This window comes from Centropristis striata, chromosome 22, assembly GCF_030273125.1.
Source record: "Centropristis striata isolate RG_2023a ecotype Rhode Island chromosome 22, C.striata_1.0, whole genome shotgun sequence".
NCBI lineage: Eukaryota > Metazoa > Chordata > Actinopteri > Perciformes > Serranidae > Centropristis > Centropristis striata.
Window position 1 is genome coordinate 30,601,179 of NC_081538.1, and position 15,943 is coordinate 30,617,121.

Here is a 15,943-nt window from a genome sequence, read left to right on the forward strand (position 1 = left end):
CGTGGCCAGCTGACAATGATCACAGTCTGGCTGTTGCACACGCGACGTGATCCGCATTAAAAAATCAGCTTTCACAGACACAAAAAGTGGTAGAAATGTCCTCGCTGAGCAGGAGGACAGAAACAGGACGGAGCTTAATGACTCAAATCATTTCCACCTCAAGACCGGCCTGTAAATTAATCCAGTTAGAATCGTAGGCAGGAACAAATAAGTTTCCATTTACTGATGGTGTGACCTGCACAGACTAATGACTCAGTGTCATGTTTAAATTATTTAACTTTTCAGACGTTTCCATACAGCTCTAGTCCCTTACTCTTATTTAGAGGGGTGGGGGACAGGGGATTTTGCCAAATTTGCCGCACTTTGTCACATTTTGTCACATTTTGCCACATTTTGCCCAATTTTTCCACATTCTGCCACATTTTGCCGCATTTTGCTACATTTTGCCACATTTTGTCACATTTTGCTACATTTTGCCCAATTTTTCCACATTCTGCCGCATTTTTCCACATTCTGCCACATTTTGCCACATTTTGCCGCATTTTGCTACATTTTGCCACATTTTGTCACATTTTACCATATTCTGGCACATTTTACCACAATTTGCCACATTCTGCCGCATTTTGCCACAATTTGCCACATTTTGCCGCATTTCCATGCTCAATTGTGTCTCATAAAATTTCACATTTGGGGCTTAAGAATTGATCAAAATACCATATTAAGACACCAGGAACTTGAGGAACACCAGATGAACATCCATGCTGTGACTTGGTTTCAAATATTTGCGATTTTTGCAGATTTTTGCATCTTTCTGCGATCGTATGGTTGAGCACTTGTGTGTCAAAAGGTTTTGGAAGCAAAATCCCAGCATGGGTTTTTCCTCTGGTCTTCAATAGAGTTCAGCAGTCTTTCTGGAAGAATTTTCCACCAATTTTATCCATTCTTGAGTTTAAAAAAAAAAGGCAAAATTTAGCACCAAATGTGTGCAACAAATGGTAACTGAGCATGGGAAACCAAATCACAGTGGGGTGATGTGGGATTTTGGATGAATTTCTGACCATTATTATCAGTTCTCCACGAAGAAAAGACATAATTTGACACCAAATCTGTGCAAGAAATCAACCCAAATTTTGCAGCAACAGTTTTTCTTATTTTTATTTTTTTTTTACCAAAGATTTGATAAAAATGTATAAAACTCCCTCCAGAATCCCACATTCAGACTCCAAGACCGTTAGAAAAGCAGAGAAACATCCATACTGTGATTTCAGAAACTTTTGACATTTAGTAGATTTGTGTGTTTTGTGTGATTGTGTGTCAGCTCTTGTGTTGTGTTGCTGTTTATTGTGAGTCTAGTGTGTCAGCATCCATCCTCTGAATGCTCCAGGTCTCTAGTCTGAATGCTCCAGGTCTCTAGTCTGGAAGCTCCAGGTCTCTAGTTGGAGGTCCCAGCAGCTCATTTTATACACTGACACCAAGTTTCACTCACTAACATCACACAGCTGCTGATTATTTTCTCTGTTAATCAACTGATTGTTTGGTTTGTAAATTTGGTTAAAAAAAAAAAGATATAAATAGATAAATGGCATCACAATTACCCAGAAACAACAGTTTGTTTGGTCCAACCAACAGTGCAAACCTCAAAAGTATTACTGATTTATTACAATTATTGACATTATTCAAAGAAAAAGCAGCAAATATTCACTTTTATGAAGCTGAAACCATTAAATGTAATAAGAAGTAGTATATTTTCCTCCTGAAATGTAGTGGAGTTGAAGAATAGAAAATAACCAGGTATTATAAATACAAATACTTATTTCACCACTGCCAAGTAACTTCCTCTGGGTTTAGAGTTTAGGTTACGTTCACTTTGTATCCGATAAGGACGAGATGTAAAAACTGTTTGATCACGTTATATGGAGGCAGAAGAGCTCATTTACTACTTCAAACTAGATAAAAGAGATGAAACGAGTCAAGGTTCTCTCTGTTTGTGTTTTTCAGCTGACAAGGTCTCATTTGCGCTCTTTAAAGAAAACACTTTATAGGCATTAAATATCTCTGGAACACAGTGAATGTCAGGAACTTAATCAGGCCGTAGACGGTACCGCTGTTTCACCCGTTTTAGCCCATTTTAGCCCGTTTAAGCCCATTAACTACAAATCTACAGCAGTAGAAGAAGTATTTGCATCTTTCACTTGATTAAAGTACTAATACTACGGTGCAGAAATGTCACAGAAACTTTTAGGATCAAAATACCAAAAGTAAAAGTATTCATTTTGCCGTGAATGGACCTTTTCAGAATAATTTACATTATATTATAGTTACTGATGCATTAATATGTACATTGCTATGATTGTATTCTTCCATTTATTTCTTTTTGACATAATCTGGCTCTACATTTTGTAACTTTGTAACTGTTTTGGAACTATTACAAAATATTAGATATTTCTTTAAGTTTGAGGTGAATCTTCACACTGGTAAGTCATGTCGCGTTAACTAAAAGAAGTTCTGTCCTGTTTGCACTGAAATCATGGAAATGGACAACTATCATTGGATGACTTTGATGCTGAATAAAACATGGAAGTCATATTTATTTTGAGTAAAGATTGGTGGTGAAAAGAAATCAAGAGTGTTGTTTAGAAGTTATGCACCTGAGAAAAAAGTGCAATCTTTGACCAAAAAAAACTTGAGGTTAAAAGACTCTATTTTAAGTAATTTACATGTAATAATTGCCTAGTTTTGTCAATGTATGAACAGATAGTAATGCAAAAATGTCCCTGACTTTCTTGGTTGCCAGTTGACATTAACTGACTCCATTCCTAAGTTAGCTTGTGTTGCACACTGTTAGCGCTGTAGGGGAGCTGAAGAGAGCCAGAGCCATCAGATAAACATCACATCACTGGGATTTCCCTGGAAAACTCTCCAGAGTCCTTTATGTAGTTCTTAAGTTACATTACAAACCATTTAAACATGGCAGTACAAAGTTATTAATACCAGTAAACTGCTTCACATATTATCTTTAATGATGCAACATTAATTGAGCTAGTTAACACTGCAGGTAACTTTGCTCTAATTATCATCTTTATAATCTCACATGTGTGGTGGTTGTGATGTAGTCGGGCCTAATAAATTTAGATGTGTTAGATCTTAGTGGTGCGTTTGACACCATTTATTGTAACAACCTATTAGAGAGACTTTAAATTGGTATTAAAGGTACTGCACCAAGCTGCTTTAACTCCTTTTTATTAGATCAATCTTAGTTTATACATGTTAACAGCAATAATAATTATCATTATTGGGAAACGCTCCATAAATGTTGGTCATTATGCAGATGATACCTAATTATATCTATCAATCAAGCCAGATGAAACTGAACAGTTGGCTAAAGTTGAAGTCTGCAGTAAAGACAGTAAAACCTCCAGGACTTGCAATTTTCTGACATTAAACTCAGACAAAACTGAAGTTGTTGTACTTTTCCTTGGACACCTCCGAAATACATTATATACAGATTTTGTTAATGTACAGATAGTGAAGGCAAATGTGTGATTTGTGATATTGTCAGTGGTGTAGTGGGAGTTAATGGGGGGAGTGTCCTATTATGAAGATGGGTAGGTTACAGAGGAGGAAGTGGGTTTATTCTCCTATATATTCCAATGACTTGTTGGCTGATTGGTGGGTATACTGTAATCTACCTGAAAAAGAGGCAGTTTACCTGTGTACACTACACCACTGGATATTGGCTTTAATAAAGGATAAAGGAAATGGAACCAACCAAAAAAAATGACCCGAAATTGACCCATTCTTAGTCAGCAGCTTCTAAAATGTCTGATGTTACAGGCACCATCATCCTGCTTGAGCCTGTTAATGGTTTTATGACTGACTGGTTCTAGATTCAACCCAGTTTCAAACCCTAAAACTTCCAGTAAATATAAAGGCACTGGGAGAACGGAGACCTCCACTAAGGCCGTCCCAAGTGAAAAATAAAAAAGATTCTCTAAAATATAAATGGCTTCTTCCTTGGCCTATGCTACATCCTTCCACCAAGTTTCCTTAAAATCCGTAATCCTGCCGACAAAAAAAAAAAACGGACAAACAAACCACTTCGGCGGAAATAATAAAGATAAGATTCAGTGGACTCACCTATCGTCAGCAGTCCCATCAAACTTTTCCAATGGCCTTTACTGATTTCTACTGGTCTCTTTTGGTCTTTCTTGGCCCGGTCCGATCCGCTCTACAGAGTCCGACTGGCTTACTGGTCCGGTACTGGTTCGGTCTGGTTCTGGCTTCTGGTTCTGGCTTCTGGTTCTGGCTTCTGGTTCTGGTTCTGGTTGGGCCTGAGGTGCCAGGTTCTCTCTCTCTCTGGTTGGGTTTTGGATTGGATCGTTGTAATCCTGTGAGTGGGAGCAGATTGTGGGACTTTCTGCTGCAGATGAAGTAGTTTCAGAAGGTGTTGTAGTTCCTGTCGTAGGACGAGCCGAGTCCGCGGTAGACGGAGTACTTTTACAGTCAACGGCGGAGTATTTTCTGTAGTATAACTGTACGTAATGTGTAGTAATCCTGCAGCAGAGAGAGAGGTCTCAGAGTTTCAGATTGTATTCTGGGAGCTGCCCTGCCCATCCTGTAGAAAGGGAGGAAAAGAGGGAGGAAGAGCGGGAGGAAGATGGGGAGGAGGAGGGTGGGAGGTAAAGGGGAGATCAGGATATGGAGGAGAGGGAGGAGAGGGAGGAGGGGGAGGAGGGGAGAAGGAAAAAAAACATGTCAGGAGAAGAGTGGAGGGAGGCGACAGAGCGAGCTGTCTTGCAGTTTAAAGCAGAATTGGGTCAGACACAGTTGCATTTTGTAGGAGGCCATTTCAGGTTCAGTCAGTTATACAATATGAAGCTGTTGAATCCGTTGGCATGGCAACAGGAGACGCAAACCTCCTCTCCAACTGGTAGTATTATGTAAAGTTCTAAATATTGATCCGTGTTTCTCTTTCCATCCTCAGAGGAGATCAGAAAATAGACGACTAATCGTGAGACTCGGAGCAGCAGATTGGAATTTACTGTTCAGTTCTCAGTTATTATCAGTAAACACTCGTTTGGTTAATAAATTGTCTGTAAACAGAAACACAAAGATGATTAATTGATAACACGAGGAATGTGTGTGAGATCATCCAGCAGGGCGGCATACCTCCACATATCTCAACAATGGTTCACACACATTTGGCAGATGTGTTGATACATTTATTACCAAACTGGATATTGGGCAATCACACACTCACACTCTGTCTTCTACCAATAGATCCTAATAACCAGATAAAACACCACTCTACAGACCAGACCTGTTCTAAAACCTGCCTGGACTAACAAATACTTCTTTATTTTATCAAACTGATGTGTTTAATTACCAATGAATGCGTTAAAATGTTCTGAGGCACCGGACAAATAGTATTGCTGTTGTTAATGTTCTGTTTAATTACAACTTCATGATGGACTTTATGATGTCAGATGTGACCAAAATGTTATTTGTTATTCCATTAATGTTTATTTCAAAGGGGAAGACATTGTTAATGCCACTGTGCACTTTTCTGTTATTATTCACTGTGAGCATGATGTAAATTTGTATTATCTTAAAATATAAAAAGTATAGCTCCCACCTCAGATGCTGTTCAGTTGTAGTTCTTTTATTGCTTTTTGTGCACCTTTAGATGTGCCTGAATTATAAACAATGCTTGTTTTTCATTACATTCTTTGGTGTTGGTTTAATTTTTTTATCGGCCTACTTTCTTAGCACGATATAATTGTGATTTTAAGCATTTTGAGATATGGTGAGTATTGCGATACAATATGTTGTGATTTAACTGTTTAACTGCATTTTGTGTCCACAAAATTAAATTCTACAATGTCATTTATCAGACGATTTTATCCAAAGCGACGTACAAATGAGAGTTAATACAAGACAAGCAAGGATGAAGTCAAGAAACATAGAAAGAGTCAGAGCCGTCAGATCAGTTTGAGTCTATTAGGACTCAAGTGCTTTTAGGTCGCGCGAGCGGTCAGTGCGAATAGTTATTTTATTTATTCATCGTAGTCGTCAGTGTAGATCAAGAGTGAAGGTGTTCAGTAAAGAGTTGGTCTTCAGTTTATTCTTACAGATCGATCAGGACTCAACAGATCAGATGGAGTTCAGAAGTTCGTTCCACCAACGGGACACAACAGAATTCAATCCAGAATTGTTTTGTCCAATAATAGAAAATTCTCAGTGTATTCATCTGACTTCAGTCTTTTTATTTCTCCACAATGAGAGTCAAAGCCACAGACTGACCAACAAAGTATTCAGTCAAACTGAACTGAACATGTTGGACGACAACAACTGCAGCATTTTATCAAACACACACAAACAACAAGCTTCACTGATAAAAACGTTTCTGAATCAAACTGAAAAAACGATGAACTTTGCAGTATTATTTATAAACTTCCTGACACACATGGTGCCTATAGATTCCTTAGATCTTCTAGTTTCATATGATACCAGCATCTCCAGTATATTCATAAAAATGAGCCCACTACGGCCTCCGGGGAAAAACAAAATCTGTGAAAATACTGATGGCCTGCCGGAACGCTCAATATGGATAAAAAATAAAAACTCCAGAATTCACCAGTGGGAGTATTTATTAATGTATTTAATGTCGTACAACAAGAGGTGCTCGTGTTAACCACAGACCTTAATCATCACATTCAGAATCCTCACTGAGTTTGAGAGGTTAGCCCCCAAGGAGCTAACATGCTAACTTGATTTAAGAACTCATTCCTGCGGCGCCCTGTTCGGTGAGGGCGGGGCTTGTTCTGAGCTACAGTGGGATCCATAATAACGCGTCAGTTAGCAGCTTCAGTTTGTCTGTTTGCAACCAACTGATGACTTTGGTTAGCCTGTTAGCTTCCTGTTTACTCAGCCTGTAGCATACTGGGGGCCAGCTGGTAGCCGCTAATGGCTAACAGCATGCTAGGCAGCTGCTGTGTGTGTGTGTACGTGTGTGTAAACCAGGATGTTTCCATGGTGACGCAGACAGCAGGAGGACATGTTGGACACGAGAAAACAATAAAAAGTTGAAAAAAAACCTTGACAAAGATTAGAAGTACTTCCTGCGACTCACACTTCCTGTTTCCCGTCTGGGTTACCAAGGAAACGGATGTTTGGCAGGAAAAAGCCGAAGCTGGACGGTGCTGATAACACACACACACACACACACACACACACACACACACACACTGATCTGATACTTTCACTTTAATACATTTTGTTGTTTTTCTTTTCTGAAATCTTGAATGTTGACTTTTACTTCTAAAAGTATTTTTACACTTTTTAGTAAATCCTCTCTGTGTTTCCTCCTCCTCAGGCCTTTTCTCAGCTTCTATATGTGTTTGTGTGTTTCATGTGTAGGATGGAAACACTTTTTCTGCCTATTTTGGTCTAAAATTAACAGTTAAAACACTTTTGTATCCTAAAAACCCACACAGAAATGAAGTTTTATATATAAAGAAAAAGGAAAGTCACAGTGTCATAGTTGGCTTTAGTTTCCTTAATAAAGGAAAGTTACTGTGTCATCATGAAGTAAACTAAATTATCTCCAGCAGAGTTTCCGACCCCACAGTCCTGTCAGATAAGTTACTTACATCTTCACTGATTTACAGCGTTTGTTCCAAATGTAGCACAATATGGCTTCAGAAAAACAGCATCTGGGTTGTTTTAATAAACAATCACATTAACACGACTTGGAGTGACGCTGCTCAACTGCATCATTTTATTTTTGTCCAACGATCTCTTATTTTTAACTATTTCAGGTATTTAACATTAGTTTTAGTTCACTTTTTCAACTATCTCTATGACTCTATTAGCTATTGAAATGGTGTAAAACTTTTTTAGCTTCCTTCTTCATTTTCACCATTTAATTTAACTCCTGTTAACGTAACTTCCGTATTTTTGCATAACTTTTGTTGTTTGTGTAACTTTTGTTTTTTGCATAACTTATGTTCTGATATTATGCATTTGGTAAGAAAAATAAAGTAAAAACAGCAGCACTGATGTGTTTTATGACCGTACAGTTACATCATTTAACCACTTTAAACACCTCAGCTGCTGCATATCGTTATAAACCAGCTGTAGTAAAGATCAGTGGCGTCCCTAGGCTAATTAGCCCCGAATATTAATTTTCCCAAAAAAAAAAAAAAATTTTTTTTTTTTTAGATCACATCCTCAAACTTCGGTTATCTTATTTTGATGCTTCGATAAAACAGTGTTTTTGGACAGGTTTGAGTAACAATTAATTATTTTATTTTTTAAAAAGCCACTACTTTGGCTTTGGCAAACAAGTGGTTAACACCTCCAGGTCGCATGTGACGTCATTCACCCAAAACAGCGACGTCAGGCAGCAGGCAGCCTGACAACAGGAAGCTGTTCAGCTGAAGTGCAACAAGATATCATGTCACAAAAAAAGATTTCCATGTTTTACCCCCAAAGGTGGTCAGCAATCAAAGAGGTAATGGGAATAGAAATATAATAAATAATATAATAAAAAATAATAAAATAGAAATTATGTAAAAATGTATAATTTCAAAAGAGTGTTGCAGCTGGAACTACTAGAGGGAAGTAGCTAACGTTAGCTAGCTAGCAGCTAGTTGATATTACATAAAAAACGATATTTTATTATTAGCATCTGTCTTTAAATGCAATTGTAGTGTGTGAGAATTGTGTACCTAAAAATAATTAAGCTTGGGCTTCTTCTAGACTCTAGAAGAAGCCCAGGCTTAATTATTTTTAGGTACACAATCTATGAATCTAGAGGGGAAAGTAGCTAAAGTTAATGTTAGGCTGTAACGTTGAACCATCTTGTTTATTTTCTTTTTCATACACGATAGCAGCTAGCTAGCATACAGGGGTCATGCACAGCCTGCTTCTTTTACTGTAGCTGCTAATGTGTTAAATGGAAAAACAATGTGTTGTTAGCTAGCTAGCTAATGTCAGTACATGGGTGCAAACTAAATTCAAAAGGGGTCATTCATTTGATGATCTGTGGTTATGGGATTGCATCGTTTTCACCTTTTTCACCGGTGATATGACAGGTTTGCAGTGCACCCCTGTACTTAACCAAGCATTCGTCTATCAATGCAAGTGTAGTGTGAATTGTGTGTTCTTAGGCTATGTGGAGAATGTCTCTATGTCTAAAAATTTCGGCGCGCGCATCTGTTTGACTCTTCTGGGCTGAGCCCCGGATGTGTCAAAATCCTAGAGACGCCCCTGGTAAAGATAATCAGGTTTCTCGTGGCTAACTGCTTCTTAGAGGAGTGTTTTTTTGCAGCCTGCTCAGGAACAGACGTTCATGATCTCAAGCATCTTTCTGGGAGAATCTCCAAACAGCGAGCAGCAGGACAACAAGGTAAAAGTGGGCGAACTCCCAGCACATGCAAACAGGGAATCAGGCTGCAGATTGAGGAGGACAGATATGTGCCCAGTCATATTATCACTGGTGTTAAACTGTGCGGGGAATATGAAATGGTGCATTATGCCAAATTGTAAAAATGTGTAATTTTCTGGTTTTGCATCTGTCCAAAGTGTCTGCAGCCCCGGCAGCAGCAGGAGCTGCTATTCTGCTGAGAATCTGAATATAAAAACTCATTTTCTACACGATATAAAAATCTGAATCTGGAGATCTGATCAACAAGCATTCACACTCACACTTACTCCTAATTTATTATTCTTTATATCAGTTATTGTGAGATTATATGCAACTGTACATGTCCTTTTTTGCAAAGAATGTTATCCAAGTATTATTTCTATTATTACAGTCATGGAAAAAATTATTATACCATTGTTTTCTTCAATTTCTTGTTCATTTTAAGGCCTGATACAACTAAAGGTATATTTAAGTGGACAAATATAATAATAACAAAAAAACAGCTGATAAGAGTTTAATTTAAGAGCTGATATCTAGACATTTAACATGGTTTTATTGAGAATAACCAAAATCATTATCAAGAAAAGCATGGAAAATGTCTAGATACCAGAACAAGAAAATGAAGAAAATAAGGGTGGTCTAATATTTTTTTCCATGACTGTATTTTTTTTATTCATAATGTTAATTTTAAATGGAAAACCTTGTTGTTTTTTAAATTATGCGTCACAATAAGAACATTTGGAACAACACTGAGGGCGACCTCATCCTCATTTGTACAAAAAAATGATATAATAATTTATTTATTTGAGAATAAAGCTGATTTTGATTATAATTTTGGGGTTAAAAAGCCTCTTAAACTCAAATTAATTCAGGGCTTTTCAGTTAATTGCCGATCATTAGTGGAGTTCTCTTGCAGCACTTTCTATCCTGCCGGGAAGTTCATTATCATACATCATGTTCATCATGTTTAATCATGTTCATCATGTTTCATAATGTGTTCATCGTGTTTCATCGTGTTCGTCATATGTTCATTATGTTTCATCATGTGTTCACGTCTCCATGGACAGTTCAGATCAGAACCACAGATCATCTCACTGCTAGTGTGAACTGATATGTGAGTGTGTGTGTGTGTGTGTGTGTGTGTGTGTGTGTGTGTGTCCTGGAAATGTAGCTCCCTCGGCCATTACCATGGTAACCAATGGCAGGAGCTGATAATACACACTGTATTATCATCCGTCTCTCACACACTCTTACACACACTTTATCTTGGTGAGTTTCTCACATCACTGGGAACTAAAATCTGAGGCGAAGCTCTTCAGTTTTCTTTGGATTAGAATAATAACTGAAGCTGTTGAAGCGCCCCCAACAGGCTGAACTGGTCATTACAGGCAACATTTAAGTCTCATGTGACTTTGATTGACAGTTAGAGTCTGATGTTATCTCATTAAAATGGAAGGACTCTCTCTCTGTCTGACCTTTAATATTCTCGATTGTTATATCTGATTGGCTTCACGCTCGGCGAGTGTTTTGCTCTTGGAACTAACTGTGTGGTGGAGCGGTTATTAGAGGCCCCACGACTGGTTTTGGCAGGATTTGTTCAGGTCCCATCGTTGGACCAATGGGCTGTTCTCACCTCAGGGTCAACGCCAACAATCAGGAGGCCAAGACTCTGGATACTTTAAACCAGGGGTCTCAAACTCAAATTACCTGGGGGCCGCTGGAGGCAGTGTCAAAATGACCAAAAAAAGACACAAAATTACTAAAGAAAGACACAAAATTACTAAAAAAAAGACACAAAATTACTAAAAAAAAGACAAAAAAAGACCAAAAAGACACAAAATTACCAAAAAAAGACAGAATTACCAAAAAGACACACAATTATTAAAAAAAGACACAAATTATATTTAAAAAAAGACACAAATTATATTAAAAAAAAGACACAAATTATAAAAAAAGACAAAATTTAAAAAAAAGACAAAATTGTTAAAAAAAAAGACAAAATTATTAAAAAAGACACAAAATTACCAAAAAAAGACAGAATTACCAAAAAGACACACAATTATTAAAAAAAGACACAAATTATAAAAAAAGACACAAATGTTAAAAAAAGACAAAATTATTAAAAAAAAGACAAAATTGTTAAAAGAAAGACAAAATTATTAAAAAAAAGACAAAATTATTAAAAAAGACACAATTATTAAAAAAAGACACAAAATTACCAAAAAAAGTAATTAAAGGGACCTTCCACACACAACACCGTAAAGAAACATAAAACATATAAAACTCACATTAAACGTTCATATCAAGGTGGGGGCCACAAAATATCATCACGAGGGCCGCTATTGGCCCACGGGCCACGAGTTTGAAACCCATGATTTAAACTAACTATTTCAACCGAAGTGTCTCCTTGTCCGATGGGAGGCTCAACGTCATATTCTGGACACCGGACTATGAAGCAAATTTGAGATTGTTGGCTGTATAAAAACACATTGAAACTGAACGGTAATGAGATTCATAATCAGGTGTTTTTTACTAAACGGAGACCCGTATCGACTGTTACACAGCTGAACTGAGAACAGCTCGCTCTGCGTTCGTTCAGGCAGCAAAATACTAAAATTATTTACGTAACTTCCGTTGTTTGCGTTACTTTCGTTTTTTTTGCAAAACTAACGTTTTTACGTTACTTACATTTTCACATAACTTAAGTTTTTACATAACTTAAGTTTTTACATAACTTAAGTTTTTACATAACTTAAGTTTTTACATAACTAACGTTTTTAGGTAACTTACTTTTTTACTTAACAAACATTGTTGCTTTGTTGCGTAACTTTTGTTTTTCGCACAACTTGTGGTTTGCGTAACTTTTGTTGTTTGCATAACTTTTGCTGTTTGAGTAACTTGCATTGCTTGCATAACTTGCATTGTTAACGTAACTTGCGTTGTTTACGCAACTTACGTTGTTTAAGCAACTTACGCTGTTTGCGCAACTTACGTTGTTTGCGCAACTTACGCTGTTTGCGCAACTTACGCTGTTTGCGCAACTTACGTTGTTTACGTAACTTGCATTGCTTGCGTAACTTGTTGTTTACGTTACTGACGTATTTTGCGTGAGTTGTCGTTTTTTTGCGTAACAGCAATTGTTTACATAACTTACGATTTTTCTGCATAACTTACGTTGTTTGCATAACTGTTGATGTTTGTGTTACTTCTGTTGTTTAAGTATCTTCCGTTGTTTGCGTAACTTAAAAACGTTTTTTTTTTGGTGTAACTTTGGTTGTTTCCTTAATTTTTTATTGTTTGCATAACTTTTGCTGTTTGTACAACTTCAGTTTTTTTTACAGCACTTCCGTTTTTTACGTGGCTCACGTTGTCCTCGTAACTCCTTCACTTCCAGCATTTTACATCATTTATTTACCGTTTAAACTCTCTTTTATAACAGCTAACCACCAAGTGTTTAGCCTTAAACTTCGGTCAGTGGTTTTGTAGCATTAATTCACAAAAATTGCAGCTTTTTAGCAGTGAACCGTACGCGTCTGTATAAAGACGTGTGTGCTCTGTTGTTTAGGTTGTAGATCTAGTTGTTGCTACAGTACATCCATGAGCAGAAGAAGAAACAAAGATTATGGATATTGTTGCTAATCCTGATTCACAGATATCTGTATATGGACGGTTTCACACGATTTTATAGCAGATCAAGAAAAAAAAACGTCTAAAAATGCACTTTAAGTTTCCATTTCTATCATTTCAAAGCTTGATCTGGTGGTTGCTGTATCCTTTTTATATTTGTATGTATATCTTAATATGTTTCTCTTGTCTTTTCTTTTATTCATACAGATTTTAATGTAACTTATATTTTAATTGCTTGCTGTAGCTGCAGTTTTAACCTCTGACCATCAGGTCATCAGACTCGGCTCCCGGTGTCGCCACGGCTGCTGCTGCTGAGCTGAACACGTTACCATGACAACCACGTGATGTTAAAGAGTGCCGGCGCTGCAGAAAAAGACGAAGAAGAAGAAGATCCACTTCCTGTTTGAAGTGTTTGATTTTTATGGGTTTTTTTAGGAGGAGGGGGGGAGCAGATCATCTCTTTAGATAGACGGTCTGAGACTACGGCCTACACACTCTCTGTTACATAACACACACACACACACACACACACACACACACACACACACACAGCGAGGACGGTAAAGTGATGCTGGAGGAAACAGGAAATAAAAAGACAACCCTCAGAGAGAGAGAGAAATGCATAAGGAATGAGAGAGAGAGAAGGAATTTATAAAAAAGGAGAAAATAAATAAAAGATGGAAGAGGAAAAAGGAAAGAGGGACGGCAGAAAGGAAAGAGTAGGAAAGGAAACAAGTGGGGATGAGAATAAGGAGAAGGAAGGAAGGATACAGGAAAGGAAAGATGAGGAAAATAGGAGAGGAAAGGAGAGGAGAAGAGATGATGGGAAAAAAGGAAAGGAGAGGAGAGGAAAGAAAGGGTAAAAAGGAGACAAGGAAGGAAGGATGAGAAGGAAAAGGAAGACCGAAGGAGAGTAGGCAAGGAAGAGAGGAAAGGAATGCAGACAGGAGAGAAGGAAAGGAAAGAAAATCAGGAGAGGGAGGAAAGGATGAAAGGTGGCAAGAAAGCTAATGAGGGGTGATGAAAGGAGATGGTGGAAAGAGGAAAAGAAAGGAAAGGAAGGAAAGGAAAGGAAAGGAAAGGAAAGGAAAGGAAAGGAAAGGAGAGGAAGAGAGGAGGGAAAGGGAGGAAACTAGGAAAGCGGGAAGGAGATGACGGGAAAGGGGAAGGAAAGGAAGACATAAGAGTAGGAAAGGAGGCAAAGGAGGGAACAGGGGAAGGAGATGAAAGGTCAGAGGGTGAAGAACCAAAAACAGGAGAAGAAGGAAAGGAAAGAACGAAGGAGAGTAGGCAAGGAAGAGAGGAAAGGAATACAGATAGGACAGAAGGAAAGGAAAGGAAGAGAGGAGGCAAGGGAGCAAATGAGGGAATAGGGAAGGAGATGACAGGTCAGAGGCCGAAAAAATAAAAAGACGAGAAGAAGGATAGAACGAGGGTGAAAAGGAAAAGGAAGAAGAGTAGGGAAGGAAGAGAGGAAAGGAATGCAGATAGGAAAGAAGGAAAGGAAAGGGATAGAGGAGGCAAGGGAAGGAAGGAAACGAGGAAAGGAGGCAAAGGGACAAATGAGGGAATAGGGAAGGAGATGACAGGATAGAGGCCGAAAAAGGATAGAAGAAATGCACGAGGATGAAAAGGAAACAGGAGAAGAGGAGGCAAGGAGTGGAGAGGGAAGGAATGCAGATAGGAAGGAAAGGAAAGGAAAGGAAAGGAAAGGAAAGGAGAGGAAAGGAAGGGAAAGGAAGGGAAAGGAAGAGAGGAAGGAAGGTAGGAAAGGAGAGGAGGAGGCAGGGAAGAAGAGGGAAGAAGGAAGGGAGCAGGAAAGGAAAGGAGGCAAGGACAAAAATGAGAAGAAATGCACGAGGAAGAAGAGGAAAAGGAAGCAGAGCAAGGTGAGGAAAGGAAGGAAGGAAGGAAGGGAGGGAGGAAGGGGGGGATGAAGGAGAGGAGATGATGGGACAGAGGCAGAGAAAACAAAAATGAGATGTCAGAGAAAATGCACGAAGGGAGGAAAAGAAGAACGAAGGATGAGAGGGAAGGAATGCAGATAGGAGAGAAGGAAAGGAAAGGAGGCAAGGACACAAATGAGGAAAGACGGGAGGAAAAGGAAAGGAAGCAAATGTGGGAGATGACAGAGAAAATGCATGAAGAGGGAGGAAAAGAGGAACGAGGGAAGAGGGAGAGCGAGGAAAAGGAAAAGGAAGGAAGGAGGGAAGGAAGGAATGCAGATAGGAGAGAAGGAAAGGAAAGGAAAGGAGGAGGAGAGGAGAGGAAAGGAGGCAAGGAAACAAAGAGAGGGAATAAGGAAAGGACACGACAGGACGGACGAGGAGAGGTAAAGTGCAAAGAAAAATTAGTCACGACTTTTAAAGTTACAGAGCGGCAGCAGGTGAGACACACACACACACACACACACACACACACACACACACACACACCATATCGCTGAACATGCATTTGCTTTAACACACACACACACACACACACACACACACACACACACACACACACACAGCGGGCTGCAGAGAGAGAGAGACTCACCCAGAAGATCACCGACTCGTTCTCCATGATGATAAACTGAAAAGAAAAAGGAAGGACTGATGGAGAGAGAGAGAGAGAGAGAGAGTGAGAGAGAGAGAGAGAGAGAGAGAGAGAGAGAGAGAGGGAGAGGAAGAGGAGAGGTGGAGGAGAGAGAGAGAGGGAGAGGATGGAGGATGGAAAAAAAAGAAGAAGAGGAAGAAGAGGAGGTGTATCTGGAGACGAAAAGAGAGAGAGGAGAGAGAGAGGGAGAGGGATGGAGAGAGGGAGAGGATGAGGGAGAGAGAGAGAGAGAGAGAGGGTTAGGATGAGTGGAAGGCTGGTCGGTTCAGCCCACACACTGCAAGCATG

General features: G+C 38.8%; 1 protein-coding gene across 1 annotated transcript in view; it reads right to left on the minus strand.

Annotated features, from left to right (window-relative positions):
• The window catches only part of shank3b (SH3 and multiple ankyrin repeat domains 3b), a 62,545-nt gene extending 46,846 nt beyond the window's left edge, over positions 1-15,699 (minus strand). The window contains 2 exon segments of the mRNA XM_059325927.1: positions 4,138-4,615; positions 15,596-15,699. The gene's annotated coding sequence lies outside the window, so the exon portion shown is untranslated.
• Positions 15,700-15,943: the final 244 nt, after the last annotated feature.